Source organism: Numenius arquata, chromosome 17 (genome assembly GCF_964106895.1).
Source record: "Numenius arquata chromosome 17, bNumArq3.hap1.1, whole genome shotgun sequence".
NCBI classification, from domain to species: domain Eukaryota; kingdom Metazoa; phylum Chordata; class Aves; order Charadriiformes; family Scolopacidae; genus Numenius; species Numenius arquata.
The window spans coordinates 8,686,697-8,701,141 of NC_133592.1; positions in this window are offsets into that span (position 1 = coordinate 8,686,697).

Genomic DNA, 14,445 nt, shown 5'->3' on the forward strand with positions numbered 1-14,445 from the left:
CGTGGTGAGACCGGCCGCATCCTGTGCCGCATGAGGTGGGAGCTGGAGCTGCTGCCATTATCCCAGAGTAATTTGTCATCTTCAGTGCAAAATTGTGTAGGCAGCCTCCATCCTGCCTGTGACGCCAGACAAGGGGAAGGATTGATTAAGTAATTTTTGTGTCTTGCAGCCAGCGTGTGTATAAATAAAAGCAGCGCAAACCTCTTGTTTGCAGAGCTGAACAGCAATACCTTGTGCCTTTCTATGGCACCTTTCATCTGGGTCTCAAAGCTTCGCCTGGCAAAGGCTCCTGTGCTGCTCGCCCTGGCTGCTGGGAGTGCTGGGCGGGCAGGAGCCAGCCCAGAAGAGGCACGGGGGATTTACCAGCAGGAACCACCAACAATTCACTTCCCAGGGTAGTAAGGACCACATAAAACCTGGTTTTATAGGACATCTAAGTGAGCTTTAAAGAGGAAGAGGCTCAGGATGCCTCTTGAGGCAGCGCTCGTTGCACATCAGCTCCCTGGGCAGCTTTCTCCACCGGTTCTGCTCAGCTGCTTTTAAAATAGCCTTCACCTTTCAGCAGCCCAGTGCCTGCCTCCCGCCCCAGAGAGTCCCAATTATCCCCTGGCAGGAGCATTTTTCTCCAAGCTGAAATAAAAGGCGGCTCACTCACCTTTGCCGCTGTCATGGGAAATAATGATCTGTCTGGAACCTTGTTGGATCTCAAGCCAGCCTGTAAATTTGGGTGATGGGGCTGAGTAATGCTCTGGTATTGCCTGTCATGTCTCTGCCCCATCAGCAGGACTTGGTGCCGCCCTGAGGATGCTGCCAGGGGAAAAGCCTCTCTTCTTGGCCCATCGGTGATTGCGCTCGTGGGTGCAGGATGTAACGGGGACCGGAGTGTGGGTGCTCGGGGCAACCCCTCCTGCCTTGTCCCGCATGGAGCCCCAGCTGCTGGGAGCAGGGGGATGCTTTGGTCTATAAAACCCCACGTCGGGGCAAGGTGGGGACTTGGCTGGTTCAGTAACAGCAATGCTGGATATTAACAGTGGCTTTTGGGTGCAGAATTGGCACCAAATTGTGGGGGTGCATGTGTCAGGGCTGTGTTCAGCTCAGGGTGTATCGGCTCCTGCAGCTTTGCTGGTCCTGGGCACCCCGAGACAGAGGTGGCAGCAAGGGACAGAGCCGCTGGGCCAGCAGCAGCTCCTGGAGGAGCTGACTTAGAAGAGGTTTTGTCATCTGGAAATGTTTTTTTTTCTCTGCCTGTTTCTGGCCCTGGCTGGAGCATCCCACTGCTTTCCCGAGCTCTTGCCCAAGCAGGTCTCCAGCGCTTGCTCCGGTCTCCCCGGCCAGGACATGCTTCCGTCTGGGCAATCTAAGGATGATACATTAAGTTCACATTTTATTAAGTAGGAGCATGGAAAAGATTTAAAGGGAAGCTGAAGCGCTGCCATATGAATGAGATTCTAATTACCGCAGCTAATTACCAAGGATAAATCCCCAGTTGGGAGGGGTAGAGAAGGGGAAACGGTGTCAAAACTACGAATAAAATCAAACAATTAAAAATCAAATGAGGAGCTGTTAGCTACACCCTCCGACTGCGGGTGGATGGGACAGTTTATTTAAGAAACAGGGCACGTGCATGGGGATCCCCTGGAGTCTGCTCGGGAGGGGACATGGACCATCTGATGGCATCTCTGGTGGCATTGCAGCGGATGGAGCCTCCTGGAAGGTGTTTTTTTTTTAACCTGTTTTCCTCTTCTGGCAGCTGTGAAACCAGGACAGGCGTGTCGAAAGAATGATATTGTTCTGGAAATCCATTTTCCATACCTAGAAATGGAGCCAGGGGCAATTTTTGTTTCTGAGCCTCACTTGTCTTAGTAATTCTACTCAGAAATTTCTTTCTGGAGTTAGGGTGGGGTTTGTTTTTTGTCCTCTGTTTTTAATGTTGATGGCATCAAAACCTTCCCTTGCCAGTGCAGCGGAGGGGTCTGGCGAGAGGGGGGTGGTCCCTGCCCCGGTGTCTCCTCACAGCATCCCGCTGCCGGCTGGCTGCCTCTCCCCACACCAGCATCTTCCCCTGCAGAGGCTCACCCACCCTGGGCTCCTGGAGCCGCAATCTGGGCTGTAAATCACAGCCGGAGGGAGGTAATAGCACTGCTCCGCTCTTATCTGGGGCTTTATTAGGAAATCGTTAAGCGGCTTTTCCCTCCGGATCCCCTGCTTATCAGCAGCCAGGTAAAATGGCAAATTGCATCCACGATGTGGACAGTCCAGGCAAGAGAAACCCATTTATTTTCCCTAACGGGTTTATCGCTAGATCAAGGAGCTGCTGAAGATGTAAGCACCGGTGGTTATTTCCCCAGGTGATGGATCTAGCTGCCACACAGCCTGCGGTAACCAAAGCATGCCGCCTGACAGGGATGTCTAATGGACCCGTGGTGGGGACTACTGGCTCATGTATTTCAAGGTCTTGCTTTAATTGAGTCCTGTCTCCCTGGTGTCATGCTTCTTTTTCTTTTTCTTTTCCTTTTTTTTTTCTTTAGTAGTATTATTATTATTTTCTCCCCCCTTTAGAAAGACTTCCCAAAATAAACTAATGCATTTAATCTCCTGTCCCTTTCCCTCATCTCTCCCTCCCTTTGGCAAAGCCAGAGCCATAAAGAAAGTTAGCAAATTGAAAACCTGTCTTCAGACTTATTGAGTGAAAAGAGCAGTGAAATCTTTTGCTTTTTTTTTTTTTCTTGCTTTTTCGTTTTTCTTTTTTCTGGTAGAAAGGACTTGGGGAGGGGAGGGGGGTGAAACCCCCTTTCAAAGCTCTGGGGTTGAGTGTTCCCTTTCTTATCAGCTTGAGCAGTGATGCCCAGTGACACTCATTGTGGCTCGTTAGCGGAAAGCCATTAAAACTCTGGATCGATATTTTCTCAGGAGAGATAGGGCCCATTCAATATTATTCCCCAGGCAGGCAGAGAAATACCAGGACCCATCCACAAAGCAAGAGCAAAACTGCTGAGCATGCAGCTTTTCCCACCAGCACCCATGGGCAGCATCAGAGCCAAGCCAGGATCCGGCCCTCAGCATCCAGGTCCTCTGGGAAAGGGGAAAAATTAAAGGTTGGGAGGAGGGGGAGAGGGAGGAGTGTTTCGGAGGCGGGGGGTTAGATGCCTCTGTGGGGCTTCACCCCCAGCCAGGGTCCCTGGGTGCAGGTGCCACCAGAAATGGATTCAACGGGGCAAAAATAAATTAATAATGTGGTCATTCCCAACACCTGGCTTCTGGAACTGGAAAGCCGGGAGGAAAGGGGCCGGCGGGGTGCGCAGCCCCTCTCCTCAGCATCCCTCGGAGGGCTCCCACCACCTCTCACCATCCGGAACCCAGCTCCCAGTAGAGACCAGTTGGAAACAGGAGAGAGGTTTGCTTTTAAAGCGAGCAACCAGACGTTACCAGCTTTTCTATAAATATAAACCAGAAAACGGGAAATAACGATCTGCCCTAATTTAGTTCCTTTCATCTAAGGATTCAAAGCATCTGACAGCATCTCCAAGAAATAAGGAAAGACTTTGCAACCTGCATGGAAATGCAGCCCTTTCAGGGGTGTGTGTGCAACTTTTTGCTGCATTTCAACCCCTCACTCGCCAGCCCCAATTCCTTCCCAGATTACCCCGATTTCATGTCGCTGTGACCGGGACCCGGCAAGTCAGCCTGGGAGCGGGTGACGTTCCTGCAGCTCAATGCAGCGCACAGCTGGCTCAGTGCCGTTGAGGGTGGAGGATTGTTTATTTATTCAATTGATTGAATTAATTAATTTTCAGGAGAGCGCTGAGAAAAATAATGGGGAGCGCCAGCAGCTGTGCCGGCTGTCTCGCTGCGGTGGCAGCGGGGACACGATCCGTGCGTGTGGCTCAGGGGAGCCAGGCGAGCCCGGCTGTGCAGCCCTGGGGCAGACGTGAATCACGGAATCACAGAAGGGTCTGGGTGGGAAGGGACCTTTAAAGGCCACCTAGATCCAACCCCTCTGCCACGAGCAGGGACATCGTCAACTTGATCAGGTTGCTCAGAGCCCCGTGCAACCTGGCCTGGAATGTTCCCAGGGATGGGGCATCTCCCCAGGCTCTTCCGACATTTCTGTCCCTCTGCAAAGGCTCGGGCAGGTTTGGTGTTGAGGTTCGGACCACCTTGGTTCCTGTCCCCAGATCCTGCCATCTCTCCATCTCTGCCAAAGGAAGAACAGCAACTGGGTGCTAAAGTGAAGCTCGGCTGGCTGTCACCGCTGGTGGCAGTGCCACCACAATCTCTACATTATCACACAGTAGCGACCAGCCCTCTGCCCTGCCAGCTGTGGCCAGATGTGGCAAGGCAGGGACTGGACTTGGGAGCAAGAAGTTCATTAAAGAAATCTGGGAGGCAACGGATTTCCACACTTAATTAACTCAACAAATTAATCCCAATTAGAAGCAGTAATTGGGATTATAGTGGTTAATCATCTTCCTCTCTCCTCCCCCCCCCAGGCAACAACCACACTATCTGCTTTAACTTTATTATAAAAGCAGAGGACACGGAGTTAGGTGTCCCCAGCACCAGAGCTGCCACCGCCGCCACCCAGGCACACCCTGGGGAGGGGGAATTGGACCGGGAATGGTCCCCTTGATGTGCTGCTCGCCAGGATGGGTGACAGGTGGGGAGGTGGCACTGTGACCCAGTGACCCCCCTTGTGACTGACTGGATTGCATCATCTCTGCTTTTCCAAGAACACGGCGAATTTGGCTGCCATGCTCCTGTTTGAGCAGTTTTCTACCAGAAGACTAAACTGAGGGAAGATTTCATTGGCTTTTTTTTGTCCTTCTCCACTGCTGTTTTATGCTAGAAAGAGCCTGAATGAAAACATCTGCTTATTATTCTTTTTTCTGAGCACGTTAATTAAGCAGTGTCCTCCCATGATGGGTTCATCTCGGCGGGAATACGGAGCATCCTCCTGCACTGCTCTTGGTCACGTTTGTTGTCCCACGGTGCCAGTGGGCTCTGGACCCCTCGGAGTCCCCGTGGCAGCTCAGGACTAAGCCCAGCCCGAGCTCCAAACCCACCTTGCTTCCCCCCACTGCTCCCTGAAGCCCTTTGGAGAGGCTTCACCCCAAGGGCTGGCTCCCAGCGTGTCTCCAAAGGAAATGTAGGGTGCCCAGAGCCCAGGACGCATCAAAGCAGGTTGGGCAAAGCTCTATTAAATGCCCCAGAGAAGACAAACTCGCCGCAGCAATTCCCAGGATCGTTACTGCCCGTATTGAACAGCACAGAAAACACAGGATTATGCTCCTTCTTACACTTGGCTCAGCTTTAGCCAAAGCCCCAGAGAACTCGTGCGGATCCTGGGGGTCAGCGCCAGTGCAGGGGTGTTTTGCCGCAGAGGAAGGGGCGATGCTGTCGGCATCCTCCTCCGGCCGCCCCCCCAGCGCAGCCGGTGCCTTCGCACCTCCCCACCTCCAGCTCCTGCCATCGCTCATCGCTCCCAGGGGGCTCGGTCTGGTTTTGTAGATGCTATTTCGGTCGGGTGTTTTTGTTGTAAGTGTTGTTGAACAGGCAAAATAAAAACTCGAGGACCCCGATGGTATTTTTAGACCCGTATCGGCGGCTAGCTCAAAATCCTCAACAGGATTGTAAAATAAAATTAATCTGCATCTGCCGTGCGTCATTTTACAAAGCTTGTCTCCTTCTCCTACCAGAGGGATGGTTTACAGCCCTGCTTATTTCAGTTTGAGAAAGAGCCAATTACCTGCCAGGCGGCCCCAGCTACAACAGACAGCGGTGGGAAACCATCAGGGATGAGGGCGAGGGGGGGCAGAAGGAAGAAAAATTGATGTTGTCTCTTGTTGAGTTCACACCAAGCTCGTGCCCCATCCGGCTGCTCGGGTACCCAGGCAGACGCTGTCTGTGCAGGTGTACTGAGCTGCACTGGTTGTACTGGTTTGCTTGCAGGGCAGAGCCGCTGGGGGGAACTGGGGGGGTGCTGCTGGGGACCCAGGGAATGCTCTCAAGCTGGGGGGGGAGCTGCTGTGGCACCCCCTGAGCAACACCGCACCACCCTGGATGGGGAGGGAGAAGTCTTATTGCCATGGAGACCGATGACACAGTTGAAAATTGGCTGCCATGGCAACCAGTTTGGGAGTCTGTGGGGCCATCCCGCCCGAGCTGGTCCCTGGGTTGTGGGGACGGTGCTGGTCCATGTGGCATGGGATGGCTGGGTTGGTCAGATGCTCCAGAGCAGGGCTGAGCCCCTGCTACATCCCCCAAAATGAGTTACCAGAGGGCCAAACTGGAGTAATGCAGCCCCAAACTGGGGAACCGAGCAGCCCAAACTGGAGTGGCACAGGCTGGTGGGGAAAGAACTGATGGATATTTCTGGGCTCTCGGCCACACAACCTGCCAACACTCGGGACTGCGAACTGTGCAGAAACACAAGCATTAAAGTGGCTGAGGGTGGAAATGCGGCACAAGCATCTCCCAAGAGAAATTCTGTGGAGGCTGGGAGGGAAGAGCAGGACTGGGACGTGGGGCCAGGGGGAGCAGCGGGAGGGACAGGGGATGCTCTCGGCTTGGCAGCAGTGATGTGACATGATGTGAATAGCGCTTCCTCCCCACCCAGAACCAATAAAGCATCTCCTGTTTGGGTTTTATGTTTGTTTTCCTTCCTAAAATAGGACTTTGGGAAAACAAGGGACGCCTCATCACCCCTGGGCCGACTCTTGTCTTTGCAAGAAAGAGGTGTCCTCAGTGGGGACTGAGGTGGCTTTTGTCACCCTTCTCATGGTCCATGCTCACTGTGCCACCCAGCAGTGTTTTAAACATCCCAGGATGCCTCCATGCCCTTCCAGCCCTTGCTCCCAGCACAGACTGGGCTGGCATGCGTGGGCTAGCGGGGTCTGGGGGGGGTCACCTCCCCGACACCTACAGCACAGAAGCAGCTCTGCCTTCTCCCACCACGTCCCCTCCCTGCCTTCCCCCTGCATCCAGCAGCATCTCCCCGCCGGCAGCTGGCAGAGGGGTGCTCCACGTGTGGGTGATGAGCACCTCAACACCAGCTGGTAATTCTTCAACTCACCTACTCATCTTTTTGCATACACGAAAATGCCCACCAACATTTCCAGCCATTTATTGTCTGCAGCAAAGCTGCCTGGCCGGACATGGGACACTGGCCGTGCCCCCTTGCTCCAGGGGGTTGGGAAGCCACCCCACATCAGAGCATCCTCCTGCCCCAGACATGCCCCAGTCCCATGGGGCCAGGGGATGCTCTGGCTGTGAATTTCAAGACTGAGTATCTCCACTTGTGATGGGATGAAGTGATGGCAAAGGGATGGGAGCATGCAAGACGTAGGGAGGAGATGAGGATTCCTTGAAGCTGTGGTCCTAAAAGCACCTTTCTGCCCTCGTTACCTATTCCCAGGGGTCCAGACACAGCAGCCTGGAGCCAGCCTGGCCTCCAGCAAGCCCACCCCACAGTGCAGGGAGGGTGGGAGCAGCTGGGGCCTATAAAGGGCTGAGAGAGGGGCTTTGGGCTGTGCTGCTGCAGGTGGGGGGCTCTAGGCTGGTCTGGAGCCTGGCTGCAGAAGGAGGGATGGTTGGTGGACCTGAGGCTGACTTTTGGTGAGTTGGTATCCCCACCCCTGTGACCGTGGGGAGGGTTGGGGTGGTGTTGGCAGTGACATGTGTGATGGTTTAGGGGCTGTCAGGGATCCCCCCCATCCTGAGATAGGCAGCCTGAGTCTCAGGAACCAGGCTGAGCTGGGCAGGGCTTGTGGCTGGGACCCCCAGGTTTGGGGGGTTTCTCCTTCTGTAACTGGTGATCCCCAAAACCTGCTCTCCATGGCAGGAGGAGGGATGGAGAGGCTATTTTGCCCTCCCCCTCACTGCTGGGCTGGTCCCCGAGAGCTTGGTTTCCTCTAACCCAGGGCTGAGTGCAGCTCTCACACTAACTGTAACCTCAGGATGCCCTTTAATTTTTAATGCTTCAATAAAACAGTAATTACAAACACTGCAATCTGAGTTTTTAAGCAGAAAGTATTAACTTCCCAGGGTTTAATTATTCAACAGAAATTAATGAAAGCGGGGCTGGATCCTGCTGGCTGTCTTGGTTTTTCCTAGCGGGACCAGCATTGATCCCCTCTGCAGGGAGGAGGGCTGGGGGGGAAGGTGAAGCCCATCCTTGGGGCCACCCAGAAATACCCAGGTACTGATAGCAGCCAGGGCAGAAGGTGACTGTGGGCTGGGGGGACACCAATGTGCTGGGCTGGGTCAGGGTGAGGAGAGGTCCAGGGAGGGCAGCAGGACCCCTTGTAAATGGTTCTTTCTCTTATCCCTGCAGGATTCCCAGCCAAGGTGGTGCAGGATCCTGGCCACGGGGCATAGCTCTCTCTGGAAGGTCAGTGCGATCTGAATCCCCCGTGGGAGGCTGTGCATTAGCCAGAGTGGGGAAACTGAGGCAGGTGCCACTCCAGGAGGTAGTGTGACCCTGTGGCTGCTCCCCTGTGCCCCCCACCCAGCGCCTGCACCCATCCCCTGCCTGGGAGGGAATTTGGGACCTCTGGGTCTTTGTTTTCTGGGGCTTTCTGCAGTCTTAATTGTGCTCTGAGTTCCCTGGGACTGTTTTGGGCTTGTTTTTAATTAGTTTGCTGCAGCAGGTTTAGTTCAAAAGCACCTTTTCTAGGGAACGGGTCTGTTGAGACCAAGAGTGCTCCCAGGGCTGTTTAAATATAGCAAAACAGTCAGTGTCTTGGCAAAGATCGTGGGTTGGGGCTGGCTGATGTTGGACCCCCACCACGCAGGAGGGTTGGGAAAGGGGGATAAAATACTCCCTGCCAGGAGTGAGTGGTGAGGCTGAGTCGGGGCTTAGGGGGAGCATAGTGTTGAGATGGGACCTGTCAGGGTTCTCCAGCTCATTGCATCCACATCTCAGAACTCAGCACTTTTCCCACATCCACAAAGCCCCTTTTTACGTAGGCACTAGCCCATTGCAGCATCCCATCCTAAGCAGCATGTCCATACAGCGATGGCCTTCAGCAACTGGCATCAGATAAGGTCTCGGGGAACCACATCTGCTGGAAAAGCAAGTTGCTGTTGTTATTAATAGTTAACTGTCATAACTTCATTAATAAGAAAACCTGCCTGATAACTGTCTGCAAGACAGCGACAGCCAGGGCTCCTCGCAAAATGGAAATGGCTGTTTGTCGGGGCTGGGTGAACAAATTGAAGTGAGTGGTGTAGGCGGCGAGGGATGGTGGGGAGTGGGGTGGAGATGACGGCTCTGCTGATGAGGGGATGGGGAAGGAACGGGGCCTCATTTGCAAGGGAAATGAAATTATAACCCGCTCCATTGCAGTCCTTGTGCTGCAGAGCCTGATGAGCTGTGCAGGAAGGTGCTGGAGCCCTGGGAGCACCCAGCACCCTGGTGTGGGAGTGCAGCCCAATCGAGTCTGGGAGCCCCCCCCTGTGGGAGCAGGTCCTCAAACAGACAGGGCTCTTGTAGCCCCCCAAAGAGTCTGGGGGTGATCTGCCACCCATGGGGTGGGCTTGTACCTCCTTCACCACCTCTCTGCTCCTCAAAGCCTCGTCTTACACCCTTTGGGCTGTATTTAGGGAAGGTCACAGCAATGTGTGTTTGGTTAGTCACTCCTGAAATAGGAGTGGTGGGTGAGGAGAGCAGATGATGCTGGTCAGGGTGAGATCTCTGCTGAAGCAGGCAAATCCTGGTGCAGCAAGACCCATGGTACTCACCCTGTGATGCTGCTGTCACCTCAATTTGTGTCCCCAAATAGGTCTCATCACATGTGGGGCAACACTTTTGGCCCACCTGCCTGTGATGGGAAGGTGGGTGGCTTTGGAGGCAGCTTCTGCCTGTGGTTGGGCAATAAGTTCATCCCTCAGGGCACAGGGATGCATCAAGGACAGGGTATAACCAGCTCCATCCCCACACTGGGGATGCTCTTCTGTAATGTATTTTCTTATTCCCATCCCATAAACAGGGCATCAGTGGGTCCTGGGTGGGAACACGACTCCCTGGTCTATGTCGCTCGAGATGATGTCTCCGGGGCTGGAAAAATAAGGGAATTGGGCTTAAATGAGGAGCATCGGTGAGACCAGGAGTGATTTAAGTGACTCAGTTAATCATTTATGGCAGCGCTGGTCCGGGTGAGAGACCTGGCTGCTCCCCACCAGCTCCGCGGGGAGAGTTCACAGAGCTCTGTCACCAATCATTCGGGGCGTTTTGTTTGGGTCTTAACTTTGATTTAACTTCAGTAGAGTATAAAGACAAAAAGTCATTCTGAGGCCCTTTGTTCAGGGGGAAAGAATAATAATAATAATAAAAAAAAGCCCAAATGGGGTAGTTTGAGGTTGTCAAAATGATTTTCCACTCCTTCAAAATAATCTCACAAAACTGACCCAGATTTTACAAGGCACTCCGACTTTCAAAGAGCTGCCTGTCTGTGCAGAAGATGGGTCTGTAAAATATATATCATTCTTTTTTCCCCTTAGCAGTTTTACAAAACCTGTGCCTTGCCTCGTTCCTGTGGGATCTGTAAGGGTGCGATGCTTTGTGGGAAACGTGATCCAGCCTTGTGGCTCATCCCGGGGCGGTGAAGCTGCTGGGATGCTCCCTGGGAGCTGGAGAGGTGTTTCGGGGCGAGGCTGCAGCGTGTCTCCACGTGCAAGAAGAACTGAGGACCCCAGGTCACAGCTCCGTGTGACAGCAACATCCTGCCTTAGCCACCTTGCGGAACAGCCTGTCCTTGGTTTTTGGGGAAGCTCAGGCTGACGCGGGGGGTGTGGGGAAGGAGCAGCCTCACCCAGCATATGTGTGTGCCAATGAAGAAGGGCTGCCCTGATGCCATGAGTGATTGGCGAGCTGGAGATACATAGGGATGGGGTGGGCATCCAGATAACGGAGCTGAGCAACAGGATCAGGGGCAGAGAGTGCTGAAACGCTGTCTGAAGGGGGACCTGGCTCTGCCCCAGGGGTGATCAGGCATGTAGGCAGCCCCCAGCAGCCTGGGGAGAGATGGGGGGTGTTTTAGGATGGGTGCTGGCAAATAGGTCAGATTTTGAGGCTGACTTTTATCCCTCAAGCTGTCTGGAGTGGCAGGGAAATCTGCTAGACTTCATTCGAGGGAGGATTGCTAGCAAGGTGCTGGAGAAGCCAGCGCTGGGTGAACTGCTGCTTCCTTGTTTGTTTAGTTAATTGGTTGGGTGCCGGAGAAGAAGGGGAAGGCAACCCCGGGCTGTGCATCTGGAGAAAGAGCAGGGTTGGCTGGCATTGTGCTCCTGGCTGTCGGCCGAGGGACCTGTGGCTTGGCTTGCTGTGATTCCCCTTGTTTTCTGAGAGCGGCCATGAGTTAATGATGATGGTCAATGAATCTTGCTGATTGTCCAGGGATCCTACCAGCTGCAGGGGCTCGAGGTGGGGAGAGCTATGGGAGCAATTGTGATAGTTCTGCTACTTGGATGCCCAAGGGTAGATGAGCTGGGGGAGAGCTCTTGGATTAGCACAATCCAGTGCCCGTGCAGAGCCTGGGGTGCTGCTCAGGGCTATTCCTGCCAGATCTGGATCTGCATCTGGCAAAAGGCAATTCTGGGTTTAAATCCTGGCTGTGGGGTGCTCATGGTGCCCATGGGAGAGGACCAGCCATGATGGTCGCAGGTGGGTTTGCTCTACAAAGCCCAGCACTGAGCATCTCCCAGGACGTGCACCAGAACCTGGTCCTGTGCTGAAGAGGGAGGACATGGGCCCAGATGGGTCTCTTCATTCTCTGCAGAGCCCTTGTCCTCTCTTCTTGCTTGTTGTCCGGAGCTGAGCTGCTCATGAATTGTCAATGGGATAAACTAGATTTGAATCTGGGAAAAATTTTTTAAACTTAATTTTTAATCTGACCTGATTGAAGTGCTGCTCGTGCTGGCTGCCTTGCATTTTCTTTATTAATTTCATCATATTCTGCCGGGGCACTGCGTTGCCTTCATTTAGCAGCAGAGCAGTTTGCCCATGAGCGGGGCAGCCTGGCTGCAGGGGAGCAGCATCCCCGCACCGGTGCGGTCCTTTGCGAGGGTGAGACCCCACTCTCATTTTCTTTAAAACCTATGAAGGTCTGAGCCCTGTTTTTATGACTAATGTGGATGAGGGAATAGCGTATTACTGCCTTGCAGAAAGCACCGAGCTCAGGATGGGGTCTGCAAAGGTGCTTGGGGCCAAAAGCTGGGTGGAGGAATGGTAGATTTGCTGTTTTATTATGGAGGGAGAAAAGAAAAGAGAAGGAAAGGTGAGGTTCAAGCAGGATAAGTGCCAGTCTCAGGTGATACTGGCAGCTGTGGCAGGGACCTGAAGGAAGATGTTTGCAGCACTGTCTGCTTCTGTCTGCTGAGAGGCAACAGCAAAAGGGAAGTGCTGTGAAATATTCTCTCCAGGACCCTCCTGACCATCTTTCCCCAAGGCTCTTGGGGTAGGACCCTCCTGAACCGTGAAGCCATGTCAGGGCTGCTCAAGGACAGCCCGAACAGCACTTGTCTTCTGACCACCAAAACACCCTAAGAGAGAGAAATGGGGTGCCAGATGATGCTCATGGCATGGAGGGTGTCGCCCCAAATCCACAGCTGTCCTGTCCGGAACCTGTCCAACTGGGAAGAAGCAAGAGGCCTGATCTAGCTGCTGTCTTTGGGGCATTAGAGCTGCTTCTTTTAAAATATGTTGTTAGTACTTTTTTCCACCGAGGCGTAATGTGGAAAAACATTTGCTGCTTCCTTAGATGGTTAATTAATGATAAGGCAAAGTGGGTCCATCTGACGGGAGGAGCCTGGCTGCTCCTTGCATCGTGGTGCTGACAACCGGGGCTTTGCTCCGAGAGAGAGCCTGCGTGAAGCGAGCTGGTAGGGCTGCCCCAAAGGCATGGCAGGGGCGGGGGGGGGGGGGAAAGAACATTTTCGATTTGTATTAATTCTTTGTTTGTGTCCTTCTTGAAGCTTAGCAGCTTTGTAATCTACTAAATATAAAAGCATCCCTACAGTTTCCTTAGCTGACCAGGCAAAGAAATTTTCTCAAGGAACAAGAAGGGGAGTCTCGGAGTCTGTCTAATGTAGCCCAGGGGGTACCAGGCACCCATCCAAGGCTGGGGCAGCTCTTAGAGCACCCTGTGATGCTGCTTCAGGGTGGAATTGTGCAAATCAAAGACAAGGACAAGTTTTTTTCATGGAGGTTTGCTCGGACACTCTTGGTGTGAGATGCTGTAGTACCTACCCGCCCTGCTGTAGGAAGAAACCCATAGCTCTCCCTGCGGGAAGGCTGGGGAGGTGGGAGAGCAGGAGGAAGATTGTTGCAAAAGCCTTTAGATTACTGATGCAGATTTCAAATGGTTTCTTGGGGGTTTGTGCTGCTTCTGCAGAAGAGCACCCATGCATGCACATGATTTGAGAGACCATAAAAGGGGGTTGAGAGCACGCTCAGAGCCAGATTTGATGCTGAAGGTGTCTTTAAGAATGTAATGACTTAAACTCTGAGCTCATTTGTTATGGACGTATGCACTTTATTTGATGCTCTTTAACTAGACAGCCCAGCTTGACCTGGGAACATGAAGCCTGTGAGTGCACGGTGAAAAAAGCAGAGCCGTAAGAGTTTAATTGAGTGCAGCAGAGACTTTGGATGTGTTTCACAGCCTGCAGGGGCTCTGGGCACCATGCTCGCCTGCCTGGCCATTCTGATGTGAACCCGAGCACTGGCTGGGTGTGTTCCCCTGGCAGGAGATGGAGCCCAGGAGTATCAAGAGCTTGTGCTCTTCTGCCTTTAGCAAAAAAAAAAAAAAAAAAAAAAAAAAAAGGATGCATGGATATTTCCAAGGGAGGTTGCTGTGGGCAGGCTGCCTGCAAAGCAGGCAGCTACCTTCCAAAAACAGGGAGGTGGAGGAGAGAGGAAGAGAAAAATAAACCAAACGAAAGCAGGGACTGTGCCAAAAGTGCCTTCTATTTATGATTTCACAAGGTCAACAATAATCCCCACAGCTACAAGCACATAAAAATTGATTCTTTCCTGAAGAGATTGATGGATTCATGGTCAGGGCATTTTCTCTGATCCTGCTGCCCTCTGGACATTGCTGAAATTTATGGAGATGCCGTACGTTCCTCTGTAGAGTAAATAGCTTCTCGAAAAGCGAGCAAACGCTTTCAATTCAGACCTGGGGTCCCAGGAAGCTGCTGTAAATAAGGGAAATGCTTCCTCCCGCTGCTGGGCTGCGTTTCCACAGGTGAGAGAGCGGCTTTGGCTTTGCAGTCTGCCTGCTGTGGGTCAGAGACTTTGTCCTGCCCCGTCCCTTGGTGTGGGGCTGACGCTCACCCCATGGCGCACGCACCTCTGCTCCTGCAAGAAATCTCACCTCCTGGCAGCAATATCCCACCCAAGCCCAGCACAGCGCTGAGAAGCGAGGCAGAACCCACGAGGCTGAA